Source organism: Lampetra planeri, chromosome 57 (genome assembly GCF_965212315.1).
Source record: "Lampetra planeri chromosome 57, kcLamPlan1.2.h2, whole genome shotgun sequence".
NCBI classification, from domain to species: Eukaryota; Metazoa; Chordata; class Hyperoartia; order Petromyzontiformes; family Petromyzontidae; genus Lampetra; species Lampetra planeri.
The window spans coordinates 3,593,099-3,601,712 of record NC_136163.1 but is presented as its reverse complement, the minus strand read 5'-3'; positions in this window follow the sequence as shown (position 1 = coordinate 3,601,712).

The window sequence follows — 8,614 nt, the reverse complement described above, 5'->3', positions numbered from 1 at the left end:
TATATAATGTACGAGTGATTACATACATTCAGCCATTCAAACACACACAAAGACAAATACCCCCCCCTCCCCCCATTTCCTCAACAGGCTGGTGGGGCAAGTTCTGTTAGCGAGTAACAACCAGAGGTCGCAACCGGGTATCTGATACCCGTACCCTACCCGATACCTGGCTACCCGTACCCAGCCGGGAACGGGTACGGATACTCGTTTGCGACCCTGGTGCGGCCGGATACGGGTACGGGTAGGCCGTGAGTCACTGGTGAGTCACCGTTTGTCACTCATTTCGGGTAGGGTACGGGTACGGGTAGGGAACGGGTACCCGTACCCGGCCAGGAACGGGTACGGGTACCCATTTGCGACCCTGGTGCAGCCGGGTACAGGTACGGGTAAGGAATCAAAACCCGTTTGCGACCTCTGGTAACAACCTATGAAGGCCGAAACGGCACACGAGAGGATGGGTGGCCCAGCACCACGCCCGGCCGCCTTTGTCTCCCCAGTGCTGATATTTACACATCGCACACAACGTACTCATTTGCGGCTGAGACGACCCAAGACTCCGTTGTGTCAGTGCGACACCGCTTACACCACAAGAGAGGGCCTTTTCACGCGAGCATGGGACCATTTGGAAATAAAAAAATAAAGCTTATTTATTATAAGATTAATTATTTCATTTTCGTGCGGTCATTTCAAAAGTCCTGCCCGTGAGTTTTCGTCCGAAACCGCGCCTAATGAGCAATGAGTCATGAAGGCCGTGATTGAGGACAGGGTGGGTGTGTGAGAGGGTGGGTGAGTGAGAGGGTGGGTGGGTGAGTGAGAGGGTGGGTGGGTGGGTGAGTGAGTGAGTGAGTGAGAGGGTGGGTGAGAGGGTGAGTGAGTGAGTGAGTGAAAGGGTGGGTGTGTGAGAGGGTGGGTGAGTGAAAGGGTGGGTGAGTGAGTGAGTGAGTAAAAGGATGGGTGAGCGAGAGGGTGGGTGGGTGAGTGAGTGAGTGAGAGGGTGGGTGGGTGAGTGAGAGGGTGGGTGAGTGAGAGGGTGGGTGGGTGAGTGAGTGAGAGGGTGGGTGGATGGGTGGGTGAGTGAGAGGGTGGGTGAGTGAGAAGGTGGGTGAGTGAGAGGGTGAATGAGTGAGAAGGTGAGTGAGTGAGAAGGAGGGTGGGTGGGTGAGTGAGAGGGTGGGTGAATGAGAAGGTGAGTGAGTGAGAGGGTGGGTGGGTGAGTGAGTGAGAGGGTGGGTGAGTGAGAGGGTGGGTGGGTGAGTGAGAGGGTGGGTGGGTGATTGAGTGAGAGGGTGGGTGATTGAGTGAGTGAGAGGGTGGGTGGGTGGGTGAGTGAGAGGGTGGGTGGGTGAGTGAGAGGGTGGGTGGGTGGGTTTAGTGAGAGGGTGGGTGGGTGGGTGGGTGAGTGAGAGGGTGGGTGGGTGGGTGAGTGAGAGGGTGGGTGGGTGAGTGAGAGGGTGGGTGGGTGGGTGAGTGAGAGGGTGGGTGAGTGAGAGGGTGGGTGGGTGAGTGAGAGGGTGATTGAGTGAGTGAGTGAGAGGGTGGGTGGGTGGGTGAGTGAGAGGGTGGGTGAGTGAGAAAGTGGGTGAGTGAGAGGGTGAGTGAGTGAGAAGGTGAGTGAGTGAGAAGGTGGGTGAGTGAGAGGTTGGGTGAGTGAGTGAGTGCGTGAGTGAGTGAGTGAGAAGGTGAGTGAGTGGGTGAGTGAGAAGGTGGGTGAGTGAGAGGGTGGGTGAGTGAGAGGGTGGGTGAGTGAGAAGGTGAGTGAGTGAGAAGGTGGGTGAGTGAGTGAGTGAGTGCGTGAGTGAGTGAGTGAGAAGGTGAGTGAGTGGGTGAGTGAGAAGGTGGGTGAGTGAGAGGGTGGGTGAGTGAGAGGGTGGGTGAGTGAGTGAGAAGGTGGGTGAGTGAGAGGGTGGGTGAGTGAGAGGGTGGGTGAGTGAGAAGGTGGGTGAGTGAGAGGTTGGGTGAGTGAGAGGGTGGGTGAGTGAGTGAGAGGGTGGGTGAGTGTGAAGGTGAGTGAGTGAGAAGGTGGGTGAGTGAGAGGTTGGGTGAGTGAGAGGGTGGGTGAGTGAGTGAGTGAGTGAGAAGGTGAGTGAGTGGGTGAATGAGAGGGTGGGTGAGTGAGAAGGTGGGTGAGTGAGAGGGTGGGTGAGTGAGTGAGTGAGAGGGTGGGTGGGTGAGTGAGAGGGTGGGTGAGTGAGAGGGTGGGTGAGTGAGTGGGAGGGTGGGTGAGTGAGAGGGTGGGTGAGTGAGTGGGAGGGTGGGTGAGTGAGAGGGTGGGTGGGTGAGTGAGAGGGTGGGTGAGTGAGTGGGAGGGTGGGTGAGTGAGAGGGTGGGTGAGTGAGAGGGTGGGTGAGTGAGTGGGAGGGTGGGTGAGTGAGAGGGTGGGTGAGTGGGAGGGTGAGTGAGTGAGTGAGTAGGTGGGTGAGTGGGAGGGTGGGTGAGTGAGAAGGTGGGTGAGTGAGAGGGTGAGTGAGTGAGAGGGTGGGTGAGTGAGAGGGTGGGTGAGTGAGAAGGTGGGTGAGTGAGATGGTGGGTGAGTGAGAGGGTGAGTGGGTGAGTGAGTAAGTGAGTGAGTGGGTGAGAGGGTGGGTGAGTGAGAGGGTGGGTGAGTGAAAAGGTGAGTGAGTGAGAGGGTGGGTGAGAGGGTGGGTGAGTGAGAGGGTGGGTGAGTGGGAGGGTGGGTGAGTGAGAGGGTGGGTGAGTGGGAGGGTGAGTGAGTGAGTGAGTAGGTGGGTGAGTGGGAGGGTGGGTGAGTGAGTGAGAAGGTGGGTGAGTGAGAGGGTGAGTGAGTGAGAGGGTGGGTGAGTGAGAGGGCGGGTGAGTGAGAGGGTGGGTGAGTGAGAAGGTGGGTGAGTGAGATGGTGGGTGAGTGAGAGGGTGAGTGGGTGAGTGAGTAAGTGAGTGAGTGGGTGAGAGGGTGGGTGAGTGAGTGAGAAGGTGAGTGCGAGGGTGAGGGATTGAGAGGGTGGGTGGGTGCGTGGGTGAGTAAGTCGATTGTCTCGTCACTCACCCACCTTCTCACTCACCCTCTCACCCACCTACTCACTCACTCACCCTCTCACTCACCCACCTTCTCACTCACCCACCCTCTCACTCACCCACCCTCCCACTCACCCACCCTCTCACTCACCCACCTTCTCACTCACCCACCCTCTCACTCACCCACCTTCTCACTCACCCACCCTCCCACTCACTCCATCGCTCTCTCTGCAGTTGGGAAATCTTACGCCAGACGAACACGAACAACATCGCCTCTCTACCTCTTTCAGAGCCGGTGTTTGGAAGAAAACAAACCCCCATTAGATTGTGTAAGTGTGGGTGTCTGGGAACGCGTGTGTGTGTCTGCGTGTGTGGGGAGCGGTGGTGTAGCGGTTAGCGCGCTGCGCTATGAACCTGGCGACCCGGGTTCGATTCCCGCTCACGGCCAACACCAGTGACGATTATCTGAACCGGTCCTGGGCCTCCCCTAGGTTGACTCAGCCTCAAATGAGTACCTGGTGCGATGTGTAAACATCGCCACTGGGGAGACAAAGGCGGTCGGGCGTGGTGCTGGCCCACCCACCCCCTCGTGTACCGTTCCGGCCTTCATAGGTGCTCGCTAACAGCACTTGCCCCTACAGTCTGTTAAGGCTATATGGGGGATCTTTGATCTTTTTGTTGTTAGTGGACACCTATTAACGTCGGCACGGCACACGAGGGAATGGATGCCAGCACGACACCCGACCGCCTTTGTCTCCCCAGTGGCGATGTTTACCCGCCGCACAAGATACTCATTTAAGGTCGAGTCGACCTCGGGGAGGCCCATGACCAGTTCGAACAATCTGCACTGATGTTGGCCGTGAGCGGGAATCGAACTCTGGTCGCCGGGTTCATAGCGCAATGCGCTAACCACTGCGCCTCTGCTCCCCACACAACCACGATCACCACCACCACCACTACCACCACCACTACTACCACCACTATCACCACCACCAGTGTCACCACCACTACCACCACCACGACTACCACCACTATCACCACCACTATCACCACTATCACCACTACCACCACTACCACCACCACCAGTGTCACGACCACTACCACCACTACCACCACTACCACCACCACAACCACCACTACCACCACTACCACCACCACTACCACCACTACCACCACTACCACCACAACTACCACCACCACTATCACCACCACTACCACCACTATCACCACCACCACTACCACCACTACCACCACTATCACCACCACCACCACTACTACTACCAGCACTATCACCAACACCACTACCACCACTATCACCACCACTACCACCACTATCACCACCACCACTACCACCACTATCACCACCACTACCACCACTACCACCACCACTATCACCACCACTACCATCACTATTACCACCACTACCACCACTACCACCACTACCACCACTATCACCACCACTACCACCACTACCACCACCAGTGTCACCACCACTACCACCACCACCACTACCACCACTACCACCACCACTACCACCACTATCACCACCACTACCACCACTACCACCACCACTATCACCACTATCACCACCACTACCACCACTATCACCACCACTACTACCACCACTATCACCACCACTACCACCACTATCACCACCACTACCACCACTATCACCACCACCACTACCACCACTATCACCGCCACTACCACCACGATCACCACCACTACCACCACTATCACCGCCACTACCACCACTACCACCACCACTATCACCACCACTACTACCACCACTATCACCACCACTACCACCACTATCACCACCACTACCACCACTATACCACCACGATCACCACCACTACCACCACTATTACCACCACTATCACTACCACGATCACCACTATCACCACCACTACCACCACTACCACCACCACTACCACCACTATCACTACCACTATCACCACCACTACCACCACTACCACCACTACCACCACAACCACCACCACTACCACCACCACTACCACCACTATCACCGCCACTACCACCACTACCACCACTACCACCCCTACCACCACCACTACCACCACTATCACCGCCATTACCAACACTACCACCACTATCACCACCACTATCACCACCACTACCACCACTACCACCACCACTATCACCACCACTACCATCACTATTACCACCACTACCACCACTACCACCACCACCACCACTACCACCACTATCACCACCACTACCACCACTATCACCACCACTATCACCACCACCACCACCAGTGTCACCACCACCACCACCAGTGTCACCACCACTACCACCACCACCACTACCACCACTACCACTACCACCACTACCACCACCACTACCACCACTATCACCACCACTACCACCACTACCACCACCAGTGTCACCACCACCACCACCAGTGTCACCACCACTACCACCACCACCACTACCACCACCACCACTACCACTACCACCACTATCACCACCACTACCACCAGTGTCACCACCACTACCACCACCACCACCACTACCACCACTACCACCACCACTACCACCACAATCACCACCACTACCACCACTATCACCACCACTACTACCACCACTATCACCACCACTACCACCACTATCACCACCACTACCACCACTACCACCACCACTACCACCACCACTACCACCACTATCACCACCACCACCACCAGTGTCACCACCACTACCACCACCACCACTACCACCACTACCACCACCACTACCACCACTATCACCACCACTACCACCACTACCACCACCACTATCACCACTATCACCACCACTACCACCACTATCACCACCACTACTACCACCACTATCACCACCACTACCACCACTATCACCACCACTACCACCACTACCACCACCACTACCACCACCACTACCACCACTATCACCACCACTATACCACCACTACCACCACTACCACCACTATCACTACCACTACCACCACTATCACCACCACTACCACCACTACCACCACCACCACCACTACCACCACTATCACCACCACTACCACCACTATCACCACCACTATCACCACCACTATCACCACCAGTGTCACCACCACCACCACCAGTGTCACCACCACTACCACCACCACCACTACCACCACTACCACCACCACTACCACCACTATCACCACCACTACCACCACTACCACCACCACTATCACCACTATCACCACCACTACCACCACTATCACCACCACTACCACCACTATCACCACCACCACTACCACCACTATCACCGCCACTACCACCACGATCACCACCACTACCACCACTATCACCGCCACTACCACCACTACCACCACCACTATCACCACCACTACTACCACCACTATCACCACCACTACCACCACTATCACCACCACTACCACCACTATACCACCACGATCACCACCACTACCACCACTATTACCACCACTATCACTACCACGATCACCACTATCACCACCACTACCACCACTACCACCACCACTACCACCACTATCACTACCACTATCACCACCACTACCACCACTACCACCACTACCACCACTACCACCACAACCACCACCACTACCACCACCACTACCACCACTATCACCGCCACTACCACCACTACCACCACTACCACCCCTACCACCACCACTACCACCACTATCACCGCCACTACCAACACTACCACCACTATCACCACCACTATCACCACCACTACCACCACTACCACCACCACTATCACCACCACTACCATCACTATTACCACCACTACCACCACTACCACCACCACCACCACTACCACCACTATCACCACCACTACCACCACTATCACCACCACTATCACCACCACCACCACCAGTGTCACCACCACCACCACCAGTGTCACCACCACTACCACCACCACCACTACCACCACTACCACTACCACCACTACCACCACCACTACCACCACTATCACCACCACTACCACCACTACCACCACCAGTGTCACCACCACCACCACCAGTGTCACCACCACTACCACCACCACCACTACCACCACCACCACTACCACTACCACCACTATCACCACCACTACCACCAGTGTCACCACCACTACCACCACCACCACTACCACCACTACCACCACCACTACCACCACTATCACCACCACTACCACCACTACCACCACCACTATCACCACTATCACCACCACTACCACCACTATCACCACCACTACTACCACCACTATCACCACCACTATCACCACTATCACCACCACTACCACCACTACCACCACCACTACCACCACCACTACCACCACTATCACCACCACCACCACCAGTGTCACCACCACTACCACCACCACCACTACCACCACTACCACCACCACTACTACCACTATCACCACCACTACCACCACTACCACCACCACTATCACCACTATCACCACCACTACCACCACTATCACCACCACTACTACCACCACTATCACCACCACTACCACCACTATCACCACCACTACCACCACTACCACCACCACTACCACCACCACTACCACCACTATCACCACTACCACCACTATCACTACCACTACCACCACTATCACCACCACTACCACCACTACCACCACCACCACCACTACCACCACTATCACCACCACTACCACCACTATCACCACCACTTTCACCACCACTATCACCACCAGTGTCACCACCACCACCACCAGTGTCACCACCACTACCACCACCACCACTACCACCACTACCACCACCACTACCACCACTATCACCACCACTACCACCACTACCACCACCACTATCACCACTATCACCACCACTACCACCACTATCACCACCACTACTACCACCACTATCACCACCACTACCACCACTATCACCACCACTACCACCACTACCACCACCACTACCACCACCACTACCACCACTATCACCACCACTATACCACCACGATCACCACCACTACCACCACTATCACCGCCACTACCACCACTACCACCACCACTACCACCACTATTACCACCACTATCACTACCACGATCACCACTATCACCACCACTACCACCACGACCACCACTACCACCACCACTACCACCACTATCACTATCACCACCACTACCAACACTACCACCACTACCACCACCACTACCACCACCATTACCACCACTACCACCACCACTACCACCACCACCACTACCACCACTATCACCGCCACTACCACCACTACCACCACTACCACCACCACTACCACCACCCCTACCACCACCACTACCACCACTATCACCGCCACTACCAACACTACCACCACTATCACCACCACTACCACCACTACCACCACCACCACTACCACCACTACCACCATCACTACCACCACTACCGCCACCACCACCACCAAAATCCATAACACGCGACTCAAACCCAGTCCGGGCCAATAACGAAATGTGGCCTTGAGCCAAGTTGACACGAGAGAGTGTGAGACGGAGTGAGTGTGAGAGTGAGTGAGAGAGTGTGCGAATGTGAGAGTGTGAGACAGAGTGAGAGAGTGTGAGAGAGTGAGTGTGAGAGTGAGTGTGAGAGAGTGTCTGAGAGAGTGTGAGAGTGAGAGAGTGTGTGAGAGTGTGA